Genomic DNA, 20,754 nt, shown 5'->3' on the forward strand with positions numbered 1-20,754 from the left:
AACCCAGTTTATATTTTTGTTTCACTGGATAGACAAGCATTTCTTAAGAGAAAATGTGGTCTTTGCCTTTCTTCATGACCTTCCTGTTTCCTGAGACATCAAAACAACTTTGCCACAAGTGGAACTCTCCAAAAGTCAAGATTCTGAGACCAGACCTGCACAGTAGCAAGGTATAAAATCACCTTATACATGACACCTATGCTCACTTAGAGGAGAGAGTGCATCAAAGGCCAAAGGACTCTCCCATGTGTTGACAAATCTGCCAGGAATTGAGAGTTCCTCTAAGACTTTAGGAATTTCTGATAATAAGTATGTATGCTTAGCATGGTCACTGCTTGTTCATAAGCACTTCATATGAATTAGAAGTGCTTCTTGGTGTACACATTGTGGCTGAGTGAAAAAGTGGCCACATTTTTGTCCACACTCATCCTCTTGTCTAGTGACCAGTTTGCAGTTAACAATCTATGGAAATAAACATGGTGACCTTAGAGGTGAAATTACACATTTCTCAATTTTCATTTCTTCTTTATGAATTTCATATTTTCCTGTCTTTTTTTTCCCATTCAAAGAGTTAACTGTTTCTGTATATTGGGAAGAAAGTACAAAGAAATGTGAAGAGGAGTAAAATTTGGTACCCTAAATGTTTCTCTTTAGCATGAGGATTATTTTAAGCTGATTATTTTTAAGAAACAGAAGATTCAGTTAATTTTTATTTTTGCCTCCCCCTTAAGTATTTAAAATAATTTAGATAGAGGACCTGCTCCAGAAAGGGAGCTATCACCATAGATAACTAGAGTGTAATATGAACCAGGTGTGTTGACAGGGAGGAACTTAGTGGACTCTATTAAAATTCCTCTCTGTGTCCCATTGTTTCTGTGTGGCTTAGCACCATTTGTTTATCAAGCATCTGCTCTTCTTTTTTTTTTTGTGACTTGCCTTCCTCCTCTTCAAAGTCTTAAGCCATTCCCATCATCTCCTTAGCTTAGAATAGCATATAAAACTTAACTTCTGACTGTCCTTTGGTACTCATATTTTTATGGAGCCTCTGCATATAGATAATTGAATTTTTTTTCCTGTTAATTTGTCTTGTGTCAATTTAATTATTACGACAGTAAAAAGAACCTAGAAGGGTAGAGGAAAATATTTTCTCCTTGACAACTGCTAAAATAAAGGAAGATGTGTTTCCATGCCAGCATCATCAATCTTAAAGCTTAAGAAAGGATCTCTCAGAGTTCCCATGTGGCCCAATGGGTTAAGGATCTGGTATTGTCACTGTGGTATCTTGGGTCTCTGTTGCGGTACAAGTTTGACCCCTGGCCCAGGAACTTCTTCGTGCCACAGGTATAGCCAAAGAAAAAAAAAAAAAAACAAAGGATCTCCCTATGTAAAGGAGATATAAGGAGAAAAAGATACAGAGGACAAGACAGAGAGAAGGGCGTGAACAAGGGTGTAATTGGGCTACAATGTGAAGATCTTTGAATTTCCTAGGCAGATCCCTAAGTCAAAATCACATCAAAGAAAGAATGACTGTGACTCGAGCAGAAAAACCATTTATAGCCTTTCAAATACCCCACACTCTTGATGGCTCAGTAATAGCAGAGTTTCCTACACCCCTAATTGGCATCTAGAAGCTGAGGGTGGCCATGCAGAGCAGTAGTAAAGAACATCTCAGCAGTGATCTCTGTAGCTTAGTATTTAAGAACTAAAATCTGCCTTCAACCAAAAAATATTCTTCAGTACTAAGACCCACTGAGACCTGGGTCAACCCTAGAAATCATGGTGATGGATCCCAAAAAACTATAGCTAATATTTCTACCCATCCATCAGGGTGGTATCTAATCGATAATGAAATGTGAGTTATTTGAAAGAGTGATATTCAGGCACATCTTCATCCTCAGATGACAAGTGTTACCATCTAGAAAATCTAGATTCGAAGATGGTTACCAGTGTCAATTAAGAGAGGACAGTGCTTTTACACCATTCATTCATAGCAAAACCCTCTTCAAATTGCAGGCTCCTAGTTCCCAGACAGTATGAATTCCAAAATGATGTAATGCTTTCCTGCCTTTTTTCCCTCCTTCATAGTGATATCATTTTGGTACTACTTCTTAAAATCAAAGGTAAAACTTACTAACTATAGGTAGTTGATCTTTACCGAGCCTATGAAAGAGATACATGAGGACATTTCGAGGACTACTAACATGACATGCCTTTCTTTATTCTTTTCTCTCTCTTTTTGAAATAGTGGTAAGAATACTTAATAAGAGATCTATCCTCAACACATTTTTTTAGACAATTGGATTTATTTATTAAATGAAGCAAATACCATTTGAATTTATAATTTTTATTTCATTTTTATTTTATTTATTTTGTCTCTTTTTTAGGGCCACATTGGTGACATATGGAAGTTCCTGGGTTAGGAGTGCAATCAGAGCTGCAGCTGCCAGCCAATGCCATAACCATGGCAACACCAGAGACTTAACCTACTGATCGAGGCCAGGGATTGAACCTGTGTCCTTGTGGATACTAGTTGGGTTTGTTACTGCTGAGCCACAATGAAAACTCCAATCTTTAACATGTTTTTAAGTGTCCATTACAATGTTGTTAAATATAGGCATATGTACAGAAGATTTCTAGAACTTATTTGTCTTGCATAATTGAGATTCTAGGCCAGTTGGTTATCATTTTCCCATTTCTCTGCCCTCAGGCTGTGGTTACTCAGGTCACCTCCTCCTGCTCTGGCTTTAACTCGAAAGACAAAACCTATTTCAGTTGTCCTAGATCCTGTTCTCTTCCATCAAGCCCTGGTACAGGGATATTTTTCAGATAGAAAATGTCTAAAATGACTGCTTGTCACAATGTTAACATAGCCGAACTTAGAATTCAGGGAGAGCAACACACAGACACACACAGAGCACAACCACACAAGTTCATATATCAACTTCTCTTGCAGAGAAAGAAAATATTTTGTCACTTCTCAAAATGCCAATCATCTCAAGATACCTAGTCTTGAAAGGCAATGGGCCTGTAGGGTGGATGAAATCATCGTATAGCATATTTTCTGCACAAAGCTGAAGGTGGCTTCTGAGAGACAATCATAAATGCTAGATTAATACTTACCTGGAAATCTTTACCTCCTCCTTCAACTTTTCCCCTCTACTCCTCTACACTCTCTAGAAGGATGAGAAAAAAAATGATTGGGGCAAAAAAAAAAAAGTAGAATTTCACCCTCTCAGTCTGCATGTGAACAAGCTAGTTTAAGGGATTACTTTCACTCACAACATAAAAACATATTACCTGGATCAAAGTAATTCACTTCCATACAAATTTGAGTGATGGCCCTGTGTAATGAGATTTTAGCCTCTGTCAAAAATATAAGTGACAGTTGGGGAAATTTGACCAGATTCTTAGCTGAATCACCATGTTTCCATAAGAATGGATACAGCTTAGTGCTTTACATAGCACCAGAATTTTGCCTTGAAGATCTCAGGTATAAATATTCAACCCAAACTATGTAAACAAAGAAAGGAAGAACCCCTCCTGCTGTAGCTTAACCTGGGTGTGGGGAGAGGCTGTCGGCATGCAGGTGGTGTGACAGGACACTTTGCAAGCTGAGCTCTTGTTGCCCTACTGCTAGAGGCAGGCAAGGCCAAGAGGCTGAGGACAACAGGCACATTTTACTAAGTCTGTGAAACCTATCATTGTTCATAGTGTCAAGCCATGGAAAATTGGAAAAGCAGAACAAATGCAGACTTTGCTAGCAAAATGTCTACTGTCCTCGAAAAGCAATTGCATAGCTTAGGGTGTCTTGTTTCAAAGAAATAGAAAAAGTCACAGAAAAACATAGACCCTTTAGAAGATATCCAACAGTTCTTAATATTTGGAGGCTAACTGAATGCGTTTTGATTAATTTAACATTCTCTTTTCTCTCTCTGTTCTTTTTAAAGTCATATCTTATAATTTGATGAAAAAGTGAAGTTTATGTTCTTTAGTAGCACTATAGGTGGCACTTTTGAGGAGAATGGAGGGGGCAAATCTTTTGTTGTCTTGAAAGTATCTGCATTTGAATAAGCCATTCTAGAGTCATAATGCAAAGCCTAATAAATATTTTTCCCACTTGGTCCAAAGTCTTCGCTATCTCCAATATACTATGTAGCAAAACATGTATTTTCCCTTATGGTCTAAAAGTTGTAAAAACCACAAACCTCTGTGTTGCAGGAAATGTTTGAAAACGTCCTTTATATTCAAATCCTTGTGTCATGCTCCACTATACACACATTTTCTTTGTTAAAGCAGTGATTTCTGACAAATCCCATCAGAAGCCTGCATCTTTGGAGGATGTAGGTCAAATACGGAGACCATCAACTGGAAACTATTTGATAAACACATATACTTGGAAGCTTACTGAAGTGTTTTCCATTTGTGCAAAATTCTAACTTGACTTCATGGGTGTCATGTGAATTTGGAAGAAACAATTAAAAAGTGTAGATAGGAGAAGGTGGAAGATAGAACTATTGCTGAATATAACACCTTCCTGAGTAGAGAAAGAAGGAGAGAATGTTTTATAGAGGAGGATAGTTATCCTTCTGAGGAAAAGCAAGACATCCACCTATGTGTTTATATGATAAATAATTTCCCTCCTGTTACTTATTTACTCCTTACTTTCTTGGCAGTTTTGAGGAAGACAGTCATTTTTTTTTAGTTAGGACCTTAAGGAGGTCAGATTAAATAATTACTTTTTTCACTATAGTTCTTGTCTTTCTTAATTTTTCAAATGTCATAAAAATAAACCCTCGTTTGTTTCCCAATATTGTCCCATTTATAATATCATACTAAATTAAAAAGAAAAACGTGATAGACTTTTAGTAGTAAATTACTGATAACTTAAAATTCCTAAACTATATAGGAGAAAGAGTCCATTTAGCCAAGCATCTGGCTTGTAGGCTGTATCATCCGGGGCTCCTCTACTTACTGTGGTCATAGTGGGAATGGACCTCCCTGGAGTTTTGTGATTTAATCACCCTGATCATCCTTAAATATAGGTCAGAAATTATTGCAGGCACTATGACCAAAGCTTTAAATGTTCCTTAGGTAGCACAGGATCCCTAGGGATGGAGAAGCACCCCACTGTCTGCCGTGTCTTCCTGTACATTGACTTCTGCTTCAGTACCAGTGTCCTGAGCTACCTAGAGGAGTTTTTAAAAAGCCTCTACCTCTGGGTTGTGCTTCTGGATCTCCTGGGCCTCTTAGGAGGACACTCTCAGAAAGAAGAAAACCTACTCAGCAGACTTCTGGCCTAGTCAGATTTAAGAGCTTTATTTGAATGTTGTGTTCTCATTGCTACTAAGATTTTGTGGCTGGGGGAATACTGAGAACATGGAAATCATTGATTCCAGGCAAGTTAGGTAAGCTTCTCTAGAATTAGTCACCAGGACATAGCATGCATATAGGCCCTTTCCATGCCTTACATCTTACGGCTTAAGAAGGAGAAACTTCTTGAGCCCATTATCTCATAGCATTCATGATCTCAAAGTTAGTGAGGAGGCCATGAGCTTTAATGGCATAGGAGCAAGTTTATGTGCAACTTTCTTAGCATTGTATACAAAAAACAAACATTACTACAACACACTTATTGGGATTTAAAAAAAATGGAAGAATTTAATGTGGTAAAATACTAGGATAAGAGGTTGTTTAAATTTTTCTCTGTTTTCTTATATGTTTGTAGTTTTTTATGATTATTTTTAGATGCAAAAAAGTGACAATATGAATGAAAAAAGGAGTAACCACCATCTCTTACATATGAAGCAGCTTTGAAAAGACAACCCTATGATACATGATTGCAATCACAGTGTTACTTTTCATACTACATGTACATGATTTTTAGATGTGACCTGAAAGCTGTGGGCCCAAGAGAGTAGTAGTTTCTTCTGAAGAGCCTCTAGACATATCGCAGTGATTATTTCAGTAACCACATTTTTTGTAGGACATTGAGCCTTTTCATTGTCAATATAACCCAGAGAATCAAAGGGTAACTGTCTAAGCTTTTTTATAAGATTATAAGAAATTCAAAGAATTAATTTTTTTTATGTCACTGAGGACCACATTTTTCAATTTCAAAATCTGGTGTTGAAAGTCTCACCATAATGTGTGAGTTTACTTCCACATTTCAATGTGGAGAGCCTTGTAAATCAAATTGATTTTCTTTTTTCTTTTCTTTTCCTTTCTTTTCTTTTCTTGGCATTGCTATGTTTTCTTGTCTTACCTTTCTCTTCCTTCTCCCTCCCTCTTTTTTCATTCCATCTTTACTTCTTTCTTTTTTTTTTTTTTCATTATTTGGCCAATATAAGACTTGAAGGACCTCTATGCATAACTTTGACTCTGATTTTACAAGAAGCTCAGAAAACTATGTTAACAGGTGGTTTAGTGGAGCCTTATCCCAAAGCAGCCTAGAGATGATTATTTTTCTTAAGTCTAAGTTCACTAATCACCACATTTTACTTTACCTCCTTATCCCTCTTTTCTTTATTTTTCCTTTATTTTACTCATTCAAATTCAAATATGAAATAAAAATATAATCAGTTGGTGGTTTTAATGGAGCATTTCAAACAGTTGAGGTTGTATTTTAAAATATACTTTTATGAACCCTAATTCCTCCTTTTTGTGTACATGACTTTAGGCAGAGAATAAATCAAGATGTAAGCCAAATTCCCCATTCCTGGCCTGTGTGCCTCTGATGGTCAGGGAGGTGTCATACGGGGTTAGGACAAAAGAAGAGTTTTCCATCTCAGACCAGCATAGTCCTCACCTGAAATAACCTGGCATTTGTGGGGTGGTTTGAGGTACACTTTCAAAGCCCTCTTGTGACCAGATTCCATGATCAGAAACAGACTTTTTTTTGTTTTCTGTTTTTTAGGGCTGTACCCACAGCCAATGGAGGTTCCCAGGCTAGGGGTCCAATCAGAGCTGTAGCCACTGGCCTACACCACAGCCACAGCAATGTCAGATCCAAGCTGTGTCTGTGACCTACACCACAGCTCATGGCAACGCCAGATTCCTAACTCACTGAGCGAGGCCAGGGATTGAACTTGCAACCTCATGGTTCCTAGTCGAATTCATTTCTGCTGCGCCATGATGGGAACTCCCTGAAACAGACTTTTTTATCCTAGAATTTGTGCCCTTTGAACTAGAAATGTGCCCAGAAAGGAACACAGGTTAAGCCATAAGTAATTCACATTCAAATATTAACTACCTTACTAACATTCTTTCCTGGATATGGGTCTTTTAAAAGCTGGGAAAGAATTAGGAAGACACATGTTTTTAAAGTCTAAACAAGGTTGGATAAAAGGGTAAATTATTGGTAAAGAGAAAGATGCATATTTCACATACGCATTTAAGAATTCACAGTATGGGCATCCCTGAATGTAATTAGAAAAGTAAGTGAAACTTGTGTCCAACACCTTTCTACTTCTTGGAGCACCTTTCTTTTACCAGAAAATTCCAGACAAAGAGGACCCCACAGCACTCATAGAGCCCTCTTGATGTCCTACTCTTTTCCTGACCAGTCAGGCCACCGCCTCCCTCACAGGTCCTCCATTACCATCCCGTTACATCCTTAGCTGGATCTTGGGGTCAATGGACCTACTAACAAAATTCCTACCAGACAGTAAACAAAGTAAAATAAAAATTCCTTCCCCAGGATATTCCCATTTGCCCTAGCACAAGAAATCATCTCTCCAGTAGAAGTATGGAAATGCGCTAATTTTAGGCAGGTAGAGCCCCCTTGTCATTCCTCAAAGCACACCAGTTCTTCAGTAGCCATTCCTTTCCACTATCCTCAAAGTCCATTGGTACCCAGGCACCCTAATTAGTAAAACAGGACAGCATATTAGCCAGTAGAGGCAGAGGCTGGAATCTTAGCATATTCACCAGTGATTTACTTGGCTCAAACTCTGCCTGTTAAAATTTGATATAGTTTTATTAAAGTAGTCTTCGAGTTTTTAAAAGTTTGTAAATGTTCAATTAAAAAGCCCGCTGTGAATTTAGGATCCTATTGCATGTGCTTTTTTTTTTTTTTTTTTTCCTTTTCTTTTCATTAACAGTGTCCTTGAGCGTATCAACCAACTCCTTAGTCAGCAAATTCTGTAGGGGGCTTTAGAAATCTATTTTCCCCACTGCAGTTTCCTTTAAAGTTAAAAATACCTCTGCTTCTTACCATTCCAAGCCTTTCTCATATTTTCTCAGCTGGGTCCAAATGCAGTGTGCACTTCCATGGACGTTTCTGTTTTCTGTGCACCTAAGAGCAATGGTTCATAAGCTGGTCCTCTACAGCAACCAGATCCAGATGCTGGTCCACTGTAATGAGTCCATCTCTTAGAAATGATTCCCTCCTTTCACGTGTGCCTGCATTGCTGTCCTGCTTCTCTTGTCCTTACTCTTGAACTCCAAACTCCAACTAAAGAGATTATCTGATGAATGACCTAGTTCTCATCAGAAATGGAAACCCTGCTTCACTGCCCTTTTTAGTGGCCACGATATGTGTCTTTGGCTGGAGGCTTCTCCCTGGTTGCAGTTAGGGAACTTGGGTTGTTTAACAAAAGGCATAGGAACTCAGTAGGAGGAAATAGCTTTGGACATTCCTTCAAATGGGCTTGCACAAATGAAAATATGATTCTCACCAGCCGGCCCCTTTTCCTAAATTATTATAGTCTGTATTTAAATTGTTGAGCTACTTGTCTCATCTCCCTTACTAGTCAGTATCTCCTTGAGTACCATTCCAATACTGCAGTGCCTAGTACAGTACCTCTCAGAGAGAACAAGCCTGATAAACATGAGGGAACTCAATTTAATAAATTGAGAGAGCCACTCATTTGGGTTTCTAATACAAAATGGCCTTGGCTATTCCGTTTTAAAATATTTAGCAGTTCAGTTAAAAACGCCCCTGTGAATCTTTTATGACACCATTTATCTTTCTATTTCTTTTCAGCTTTAAATTGTGCTGCCAGATTTATTTGCTGTGGTATTAGGTTTCCGTGTCTACCCAGTTTTAGCCTAGCTCTTCTAATGCAATTCAGTCTTTTTACTGCAAGACTCAGACTCGAATATTAAATCAACATTTGCCATTAAGACTCCACATTTATCTATGGAATGATGATTGGATTCATCTTTTGGAAAGGAATCTATATAAATACATCTTCTCTAATAATTTCCAAAGATAATCCACCCACTCTGTGTTTCTTAAAAATGTGGACTCTAGGACTCTGCAAGTTGCTTTTCTCGGGGCCACCATAATATCTACCATCGTTTCATTCCCTCCACCTTGTGATTTTCTGATGTTTGCTATCAAATAAATTGTTTCAGAGCAATGCTTCATGATTTGCCATTTTCCTTAAAAGCAGAAACAGATTAACAATGTTCCAATTATAAAGGTTTAAAAAAAAGGAAAAGATAATCAGACTTTGAATTAAATCACATCTGGACAGGCCTGTAGTTGAAAGAACTAATAATATATTGCATACGTACTTGTGCACAGTGTGGCAGAAGTGAATTCCATACTGTTAACAAAGTTCTCTATTGGTCACTCATGATTTGGCAACTGTAACCACAAGGTTGTAGAATCAAGTCTTCCCACTGAATATGTGCCATCATTGCCATGCAAGTCCCTTCTCTGCCCTTGGGGAGAGCAGAATGGAGGTTTGCATTAAGGCCCTTCGAGTCATGTTTCTCCCAGACAGGGTTCTTGCATTTTAAACACCATTGCACAAAGAGCTTGGGACACCTTTCCTGAGTCAATTCTTCTGCCTCGCTCCAGAAAACAGAGGGAAATATGTCAGCCTGAAAACAACCACAGCCAATCCTAAGGAAGGAATAGCCTGAATGAGGCATGTGTAGTTGCCAGCACTGCTTTCTGCTTATGGTGGAGCAAATCTGGAATTCTCAGCTAGTGGCCAAGTTGGGTCAGGAGTGAGATTACTGACTTTGATCTTTGCAACATGCAATCAATAAGAGGCAGTGCTGTGTGTGGATGAAAAACCTGGGCACCAGAGCCACACTCCTTCACTAAATTCCAGCTCAGTTGTTTATTAGCTTTTTGACCTGGGCCAAGTTACTTAATCTCCCATGCTTCATTTGTCTTATCTGTAAAATGGGAAAATCATACTTTCTATCATATTAGGTTCTTTTAAGAAATACATACATAAATACATGTAAAACACTCAGATATATGTCTGGCATAGAGTAAGCCTCAGCAGTAGACATTATAACAATTCAGAAGAGTTAGGATTACTCTCATCTGACCTAAGTGATGATTGATGTCAGAATCTCATTTTCCCATGATCTCACCGGTAAGTGACAGAGAGGGAATAGACACTGATTCTGCAGATGAATAGTTATCTCATATTCCTCTGAAGTGGTGAGTAATATACACGGGCTGCAAGTGATGCAAAGTCATTAACAGATTTGTTTGGATATGGAGAGGAGTTAAGGTTTATAAGCAAACACACATTTCCATCTTTTTTGGATTAATCTAAACTGAAACACTTTTTTGATCATCAAAATTATTACCAAAGACTCATTGAGTACCAGCTATTCTTTGATAAAGACTCCGAAATGAGAAACTGAAGTATTGCAACTTGGTTCCTGTCCACCAATCAAAAGTTCTCTGTTTGAACAGATGGCACTGGCAGCACACGTTGGAGAATGTAAAGGTCTAACATGGAAGGAGAGGGCCTTTGTAAAACCCATGCTCTTTCTTGGATGAAGTGGAATCAGAAATGCTTCCTTTAAACCAGTAGAGGACTGGGCACTTGTGTGGCCAGAACAGTGCCAGAGACTGCCGCCTTTGATCATCACGAAAATGAGAGCTGATAGTCACAGAGCATCCATAGGGCAACTTTGGGGTCAGAAACTTTCCTAGAAAAGAATTCAAAGAAATTCACTCCCTTCTGTATATAATACATATCTGTCATATGGCCAAAAATGGCAAATATTGCTAGAGCATCATGGGATATGAAAGCAAAGAAAGACTCAATTATCTATACTCAACAACTTGTTTTCTAACTAGAGAGCTAAATAATTTATGGATTTCAATACACTGAATACAATAAAAATACACCTAACACAAACCATCAATTAAAACAAACAAATGACAAAAATTAGAACTATGTTAGCTAAGAAATAAGGGAAAACACATACATCGTGAATCATCATATATAATTCCCCATCTCAGCCCTGCTTTTGCACAGAGGAGGGGAGCATGAGGACAAAGAAACACTCAAGATGCAAGAATTCCTTAAAGTAAAAACAGAAAGAAAAAAAAAATAAAATAGGCAAGCTTAAGAATTCTCCATCATCTCTTTTCTGCTCCATTTTCTGTGGGGACAGGTCACTCCTCATCCCTTGAAGCCCCGCGTCTCTACCATTAATTACTCCTCTAGATTTTTATTTACTTAGAGAAAAAGGAGTTGGAAAATAGGGCTTTCTTGTTCACAGTTCCTTTCTTGTAGCAGTTTCTCCAGACCTCTACCCCTGAATCACCTGCCTGAGAGACTGAAGAAAGAGGAGGAGGGCAGGGAGGAAAATAAAGGGGAGGAGAAAAGTGGTTAAAAACTTAATTTAATATACTACACTAAAGATGCTGAAAAATGCATTTAGTACGAGCCTCCACCACTGAGCCCTGTGAAGTAGCATTTAGCTCTAATAGGAGTTCTGCTTCATCAGCTACAATAATTATTTTCCTTAATTTGCCTTGGACATTCTGTATAATGATCTCCATGTTTGGGGGGCTCTTTTTGCAAGCAAAAACAAAGAGCAAGTATATGATTTACTTCACCTGCTACATTTGGCTTGCCTGCCTTTTCTCAGTCCCCAAATGTGTCTTTACCCTCTCTTTGTCATCAGCATGAATTTTTTGACATCAAGACTATCCATCTCCACCCTCCTATCCCCATCACCACCTGCAATCTAATTGGCAATTTGCCACCTCTACCCTTTTCTTTAAAACTAGATCAGCTGCCTGCAACTTGCAAGAATATTCTGTCCCCTGCAAGAAACCACAGAGAGGCTGATCTTGAAAATGTGCAAATGTATTATTTAAAAAATGATATTGAGATCAAACTGTGATATGTGTTTATATCTTTTTGATCTCCATTTTTGTCCTTTATTAACTCTCCCTGTACCCTGTTTCTCCAAGTGTTAGCTACAGATTTTCAATCACACCCACCGGCAAAGCCAACCCGCAGGGAAGCTCTCAGCAGTGCCTTTCCAGAACCAGCCCAGCAGACGAAAGGCAGATGGAAAATTCCAGGGGTTCCGATCTGAACATTTAAATGATCATTTAGCGTAACACAAATCTGCGAGATATGTATTTTTAGTTTCCTATGCAGAGCAATAGAAATGAGACAATGCAAAGGACCCTGGCGAGTAAGTTGCACAGAAAATACTTTGGAGGAACTAGAGTCAGCAGAGGATGAATTTGGGGAGACCATGAGAAGGACTCAAGACAGCAGAAATGCTAACTGTAATAATCCCTTCCCCTGTCTGACACTCTGTCTTTGCTAATTATACTCACAACCACTATTTTCTTTGGCTTTTTTGTTTTGTTTTGTTTTTTTAATTCTCACTCAAGTATAGGAGTGGTAGTATGGCCACATGGTTTTATATCTATTTTATAATTCTAAACAATTCAGGGCCATAGGAACAAATGGCTGAAGATGCTGGAGTCCAGCATCTCTCTTCTCTAAGGAGGGTTCTGTGCACTGTTTTGTATTCCAAAATATGCTAGCATTACTTTGCAAATAAGGCTACACGTAAGAATAGGGACATATTTCAATATTTAGATGTTATGTGCCCCCCATATCCGGAAGTTCCCTGGGCCAAAGACTGAACCCATGCCACAACAGCGACAATGCTAGATCCTCAACCTGATGAGCCACCAATGTTTAAAGAGAGGGACAAGGCCCCCTCCCTTATTCCTTCTCCAAATTTTTTTCAAACCTTTTTCTCCTTCCATACTGCTATTCCTTTATACATTTTAGTTAGAGCCACCTTTACTGCTATGAAGTTCTCTGAATATTGATCTATAATTTTACTTAGGTATGTATTTCAGAAGTAACAAATAATTAACATATATTGAGCATTCCTATGTAGAAATCATGGGGCACCATTTTTACATGTATGATGTCACTGATGATACAGAGTAATCAATTAGGTGGGTGCTGTTATCCTTGTTTTTTGATAGTAATGATACACACCTTCCCTTTTGAATTCCCCATGTAGATGTCCAAGAAAGAATATATAATATAACGTTCTAAAATTATATTTGCTAATCGTCTCTACTTCAATAAATGACATACCCTCAAAAATCTAGGGATTACCCTTGATACCCCCCCTTTCTCTGCTGTCCCACACCCAATCTATCAGCGGTCCTTTCAACTCTATTCCCAAAATGTACCCCCAATACTCTACTTCTTCCAGGTGATTGGGTCCTATCCTGGTTAAATCCATCATCATTGCTTGTCTAGGATTGTGCAGTAGTCTTCTTACTGGTAGGCCTGTTCCATTTCTGTCTCATTATAAGTGAAAATAGTGATCTTTTAAAATATATGTCAAATTTAACATCCTCACCATAAACCCTATAATGACCTCCTATCACATTTAGAATAAAAGGCAAACCCCATATCCTTAATGATCTGGCCCAGACCAATCTCTAGCCTGAATCATTCTCTACCTTGGGCTTTCTTTCCCAAGAACAGCGTTTTTTAACCTCTCTAATTTCACCCCTACCTCAGCTTCTTAGCACTTGGTGTTTCCACCACCTGGAATGTTCTTCAGCATTCCACATGGTTAATTTTTATCATTCTAATCTCAGCTTTAAATGTAATGTCTTAGAGGCTTCCCCTGACCACTGAATTTAAATCGTCACCCAGACTTTCATAGCCCTTATCACTGGTATTTTTCTATTTTCAGGTCCTAATTTGCTTGTTATTTCCTATGCTGATGGTGACATTAGGACTGGCTATATCATTTCCTCATACAAAATGAAAATCTGGGTCCCTTGTTCAAAAATTATTAAGAATTTCAATATGATAACAGTAGAATATTAGGCCAAGTACAGATCTCTCCTCAGCTCAGGGCCCCATGTGAATGCTTGGGTCCCAGGCTCTTAAAGTCTGTTCACCAGTGCACTCCCCAGCACATAGTAATTGCTTTAATTCTATTTTTGAATAAATTTCTAAAAATGTATTTGTATAATAAATGAGCACCTAAATGAATGAATGGAGTTAGGAAACTGGAGCTGGACATAACAAACTTTAACAGCCTAGAGAATAAAATGCAGAATTGGAACAGAAAAACACAGAGTCTGATATGGCATTTATTCTGAGCACCAGAACCACTGTGTCCCAAATAAAATCCAGTCCCTGGGGAAAAAAATCTATCCTCTGTCTTCAGTGAAATTTACTATCATGGAGAAATGAAGAATGGCACCAAACACCTACAACTGAAAACAAGTATGTGTTAAGTATTCCAAGAGGGGTATGGGAAAAAGTTATGGAAATAGAAATGTTAGTGAGGTGAAGTGGCTAGAAGTTGTATTTGAGGTGGGCTTTGAAGGTTGAGAGGAGCTTCTTGTGTAGGCAAGGAGGAAAATTCATTCCAGAAGACCCAATGGATTCCACATGTAAGCAGGACCATAGAGTATCTGTCTTTCTCTCTCTGACTTACTTCAGTTAGGCTGATAAAAAAATATAAATTACCTCATTTACAAAAATAGAAATATATTCATAAACATAGAAAGAAACTTATAAAAGATGCAAACTATTACATTTTGAATGGATGGACAAGAAGTTTCTACTGTATAGCACAGGGAGCTATATGCAATCTCCTGAGATAGACCTTAGAGAAATTAGAACAACATTGTAAATCAGCTATAATTCAATGAAAATAAAAGACACACACACACAAAACGTATGATTGCCAAAGGGAAAATTTGGGGGAAGGATAAATTAGGAGCTTAGGATTAAAATACATACATCACAATATATAAAATATATAACCAACAAAGACCTACTGTATAGCACTGGGAACTATACTTAATATCTTGTAATAACCTAAAATGGAAAACAATATTAATTATCATATATATATAACTGAATCATTTTGCTGTACATCTGAAACAAACGCAACATGGTAATTCAACTATATTTCAATAAAAATTAAAGATAAAAAGAAGACATAATATGGAGTTCCCGTCGTGGCGCAGTGGTTAACGAATACAACTAGGAACCATGAGGTTGCGGGTTCGGTCCCTGGCCTTGCTCAGTGGGTTAAGGGTCTGGCGTTGCCGTGAGCTGTGGTGTAGGTCGCAGACATAGCTCGGATCCCACATTGCTGTTGCTGTGTCTCTGGCGTAGGCCAGTGGCTACAGCTCCGAATCGACCCCTAGCCTGGAAACCTCCATATGCCGCAGGAGTGGCTCAAGAAAAGGCAAAAAGCCAAAAAAAAAAAAAAAAGACATAATAGAGGAAACATGCAGAACGTTTGGAAATGTGCTGAGAAATCCAGAGACTAAGGAAAGGCTATGTGGAGTAAGAAGGAATAAATCCGACACATCTGACAGATCCCACTTTGCACAGTTTATGTTTGGGGCCTTCACTTTTTGTCAGTAGGAAATGGGAGCCATGGCTGGGCCATTTCTAAAGCAGAACTTGAGGAAGTTGAGTCTGGTTATAGTGGACAAAGTGGGAAAGAGAGAGCTACCAGAAGCCCCTTGCCTGAGCCTAACTGGGATGCTGGCAGCAGGGGTTCCAACAAGGAGTAAAAAAATAATGCAAATTACACTGCTTCATATATATCTATAAGGTCATTTTGTTTTGTTTTGTGATCTTTATTTTTCTTTATGCTTTTATAGTGAATAGTACTAGGCACTTAATAAACATCCTATACATCCTTTACAAGTATTATGTGAAGTTGCAACCTATAGTTGGAAGTGAAAGACACCTAGATTCCAAGAGAATGAAATCTAATTAATTTTGTAAAATAAAAACCAGTGTTGACTATGAAATGAAAAAAAAAAACCATCCTTTTGGTAGATTTATGATTGAAAATAAAGAATTCTTCTCTCCAACCTATTATTTAGTCCCCACGGGGTATATTTGAATGATGAAGAAATATTCCAACAAACACCAGTAACATTAACATTTACCGTGGTAACACTCTTTTTAGTGAACACTATACTCAACTATCTGCTGGGAACATGCTGTGATCTTTGGAATGGGTTTTAACAATATGGCTCATTAGACCAGTGCATCAATTCACTTCCCCCCCTCCTTGTCTCATCGAGACAGTTTCAATTTATTCAAAAGTTACTTGCTTTGGAGTAAGCCATCTTCCTATCAGAATCTGAAGTATGCATTCCCTTGGGGACCATATGACCATTTTGTTTAATTTAATTTAGGGAAAAAAAAAACTGAATCAAATCTTGTTTTACTCCCCTGGGGGAAAACATGCTTCACAAATGAAGAATTCCCATCCAAAGAAGCTTTAAGTCCTACATCCTGTCAAGAAGTTCATTTACATACATCTTCCTTCATTGCAGTGACACGTGAAACTGAATTTATATTTATCCTCCTCCTAAACACTTCTCATGAAATATTAACAGCAGAGCAGGAGGTAAGAGGTATTTTCTGCTCTTACTCGTAATGAGGCCACTTTGGAAACTAAGAAGGGAAAAAGTCAGGCACAGAGAAGTTTTATGCTAGTGATGCCCAATCAACTCTTGCAGTAGGATCAATGAATCAATAATCCATATATAGTGCTATGTGCTAGGTGCTGGGGAAGGAAGTAATACAGAGGAATATTCTGCCATACAAGATAACCACTGTTGATTTGAGAAAGTGTCATTGCCATTAGAAAAAGGTAATTATTCAAAATAAGAGAAACAAACATTTCATATGCAAATAAACAACATTTTAATTATTTGTATGCTCAGATTACAAAGCTGATTTCATAGTATGTCATTTTGGATGCAAGGAAACAGTGAAGGAGTATAAAATTGTAGAACATCTATAAGGCAAATGAGCAATGCCTATCATAAATACAAATGCATTTAGTTTTTGGCTTAGAAATTCCTTCTCAAGATATTTATCCCAGAGATATATAAGCAAACATGCAAGAATTCTGTGTAAGCAAGAAAATTCCACATGTTCATTTTTATATTTGGGAAGATCAGAAATAACCTATATGCCCATTGATTGGGGACTGCTTAAATATATTAAGGGTATATCATTGTACAAAAATATACATGGATTTCTGTAGCTATTAAAAAATAGGGCCGTTGTTTGTATATGGATATGAAAGAATCTTTAATACATGTTTGCTGGTAAATAAAAAGACAACATGCAGATCAGAGAGTATAATGTGATATAGTTTCCTCACAACTATATCATAGATTTGTATAAATATGGAGACAGTAAACTAACTATACACAATGACATTTATAATATATATAATACATAACATTTTTCTCTCTTTCACTCTCACTCACACGTCACATAAATGCTGAAAACATTGAATGCATTTAGCAAACAGGTTTGCCTCAGTGTAACAACATCTAGGGGTCAGGGAAGAAAGAGAAATAATTTTAACCATACATTTTTTTGCATATTTAGAATTTCCTACTTAACATATACTGCTATTTTAAATTAATTCAATACAGTAAAGGAGTAATATAAAACAATACGGTGAAGCTGATTGGTTTAGTATAACAAACTCTCTGCTATTGGAGTTCAATGAAGTGTGTGTGCCCCTCAAGATGAGATACTGAGAACTCAATCAGGGAAAGGGGCTGCTCTCAGGGTTGAAGTTGCAGTGGCAGTCGAGTGCATAAATGACTGACTTTACCCCCGTTTCCAAAAAAAATGTGAGCTCCCAGTTCCTAATGAGTCCACTTTCTAGATTGGTGTTCACTCTCCCACCATTAACCCTGGAGGACCCTACAGGAGGAATTACTTCATAGAAAAATTTCCTAAATTAACAGAAATTTGGGATGGACACATTGCATCTAAATATTTCAATACTTTAACACCCAGAGTCAAACAGAGATTGAACCATCAGTCAGACATTTCATTGAAAATGATCCCCTCCTGGGTGCCACTGTCCTGCACCTCCTATGAGACCAGTGGTTATGCATCATCTCCCTTACCTGCTAGGCTGCTCCTGTGCATCCAGACAGACCTGATAACATAGGTGATTTAGGGCACCAAATTAGACCTTAGAATCATCTATATTGAGAATCATCTCTCATTCCATGTTGCTTCTTCACATCTGTCCTATAGAGGCTGGAGGTGAGTCAGGGCTCAAACTAAACTGTTCACATATCTCAGGGACACTTCTACCTGTTGACTTAGACCCAGAAGAAGCTTCCATAAGGAAAATTAAGATTTTAATAGTTCTAATTTACTCTTCCTCTTTTCTTCTTCCCCTTTTAAAACTCAGGGTGATCATTTCCTGGATGGCAATACCACTGGGGGAGGAATCTTTGTTGATTCCACTGTTGCTTGTAGAAGAAATGCACATCCTTATGTGGAAGACAAAATTCACCAGACGGCTAAGGATATGATTGGATTCATGTTATTGAATAGGGAAAATGTTCCTTAACAAGGAACTTCTCAATGAAAAGCAAGGCGACCTGGTTCTTATAGTACCAAGTAGATGAGGGATGATTCATGAGTCTTATGAGCGCATATAGAGAATGGAGACAGGTCATATCTCAAGATATGCAAGGGCAGAACTGTCCTTTGTGTTTAGGTGAACACAAAAGGATAGAGGGATGTATTGAGTATCACTGTTTTTTTATAGCACAGGGATCAAGTAAACTTTGGTATTGTCATTCGCTTCCATCTTTAAGGAGTTTTTCTGCACAATTCTTCCAGCCTCTCCAGCTCCATCTTTGTCCTTTTCACTCTTGTTTCCTCATTTGCCAGCCCTAATTCTCTTCTGATTTTTCTCAGTATGCCCTGCTTACACAGAGAACATACTCCTGGTCTAATTCTTCTCCTACTTCCTGTCTGTTTCATCTAACTGATTCTTAGTTCTGATTGGTTGATATCTTCTCTTAATATCCTTAATGACTCTCCTTGCCACTAAGGAACCATTTTAACACTTAAGTAACTTGATAATCTTTCACGTAAATGTTCTTTAATAACATACATCAGCATACGTCACCGAGCCTTGCCTGTCCTTTTTCAGAGTGAAAGAGAACTTCCGCAACTCTGGATGAATACTGGCTGGATCCCTTTGCCACAGGGTCTATCCTAAGTTGGGAAGAACCCTGACCAAAAAAAAAAAAAAAGACTGAAAAAAAAACCGATTAGGAGGTCATTAAGACTGAGCAATAACCTGGCAGGACAGAGGTTATCATTAAGTATTAGGACATTTTATCAAAGATGATTATGAAAAGAGAATAATTCTCCAGGCCACAAGAATTATCACCTTAAATATAATATGTACTGATATATCTTTAATAACCTATGTTCAGAAAGGAATGTGTTTGTTATATAGAAACTCAATCTTAATGACCCATATCCCAGTGACATGATCTACTTTTCAGTTGCAACAACCTGTCTCTTGTTTCCACTTCTAGATGTTTAGAAGTTGAAGGCATTGAATTAGGAGCAGAACTCTAGCCATAGGTTTAAGATCTTAGTTTATTTCTCTTCTTCTTTTTTCTTGTAAAAAATTTTAGAGTAAATTTAAACATTGTTACTTTGTTAGAGAATAGGTTCTTTTATTGGGTAAATACTTATTGTTATTATTGCTACTGCTGTTGGGTGGAACAGCTTTTCACTTTTTTTTTTTTTTTTATGAAATCTGTGCTAACACGCAGTATCTGCAAAATACTGTGTTAACCTCTGAATGTGCATCTGTGGTCCTAAACCCAGGCTTTTCTGAACTTTTATATCCCTATGAAAATAAAATGTAACTACAAGGGTACACACATCTACTTCCACAGCTAATTACACTCCTAAGGACTCTTCATTGTCTTCCATTTATGCATAATTAAATCCCCTTGCTCTTTATCTGCTCCCCTAAGTAAGCTTTAACATAGAAATACAGGGAGAAGAGGAAAACAATGACTGTCACCCCACCCCACCACTTACAACCTCAAACCTGCTGTGTTTAAAGGAAAATCCCTTATTTGCTCTAGTTGTCTATGCTAAGCATTTTGCAGTGAACACCCCTACAGTGTGTTCCAATGGGTTCTCATTTGGGGAAAGAGAATGTTACAGAGGGGCAATGGCTCTTCCCATGCCTATCCCTGAGCCATTTTAAAAGGACTAAAACATGCAGGAAAATGTTCAATGGATTTTTACAGCAAAACATCATGATGCTGTTATCAGCTTCCTTGTGGGAAATGGTAATGTGTATTCATATAAACACAATGGGGTTGAACATCACCTCATATTCATTCAGATGCTTCCCAGTACCCAGGCAACTCTCACACAAATGTCTATTTGCTCCCCCCATAGCTCTCAGCAATTGAGGTTCCCCGACATTCATAGACCCTGCTGCTGCCCAGCAGCTCAAGGAGCAATTGAATCTTTCTTTCGTAAGCACATCTTCACTCCAACCATTAACCAGAAATTTGCTCAGCTTCCATTCTTATCTTTTGAAATAAAATCAGCCTAAGATTGTGATAAGGGTAGACAGCTTTCTTCAATTTTTTTAATCCTAAGAACACAGAAGGATAACAACCACTTT

General features: G+C 37.9%; 1 protein-coding gene across 2 annotated transcripts in view; it reads right to left on the reverse strand.

Moving 5' to 3' along the window:
• The window catches only part of LOC110261199 (uncharacterized), a 77,288-nt gene that overhangs the window by 13,757 nt on the left and 42,777 nt on the right, over positions 1-20,754 (reverse strand). The window contains exon 5 of one of the 2 annotated variants that reach the window (XR_014805149.1): positions 16,942-19,324. The exons of the other annotated variant lie outside the window; for it this stretch is intronic. The gene's annotated coding sequence lies outside the window, so the exon portion shown is untranslated. Of the gene's footprint in view, positions 1-16,941; positions 19,325-20,754 lie in introns of those variants that run through there. 2 annotated transcript variants of the gene reach the window in all.

The sequence above is a fragment of the Sus scrofa genome, chromosome 6 (assembly GCF_054392235.1).
Source record: "Sus scrofa isolate SSC_HxYL_T2T_F1_AM1 chromosome 6, Sscrofa_HxYL_maternal_Yorkshire_Landrace_v2.0, whole genome shotgun sequence".
Lineage (NCBI taxonomy): Eukaryota > Metazoa > Chordata > Mammalia > Artiodactyla > Suidae > Sus > Sus scrofa.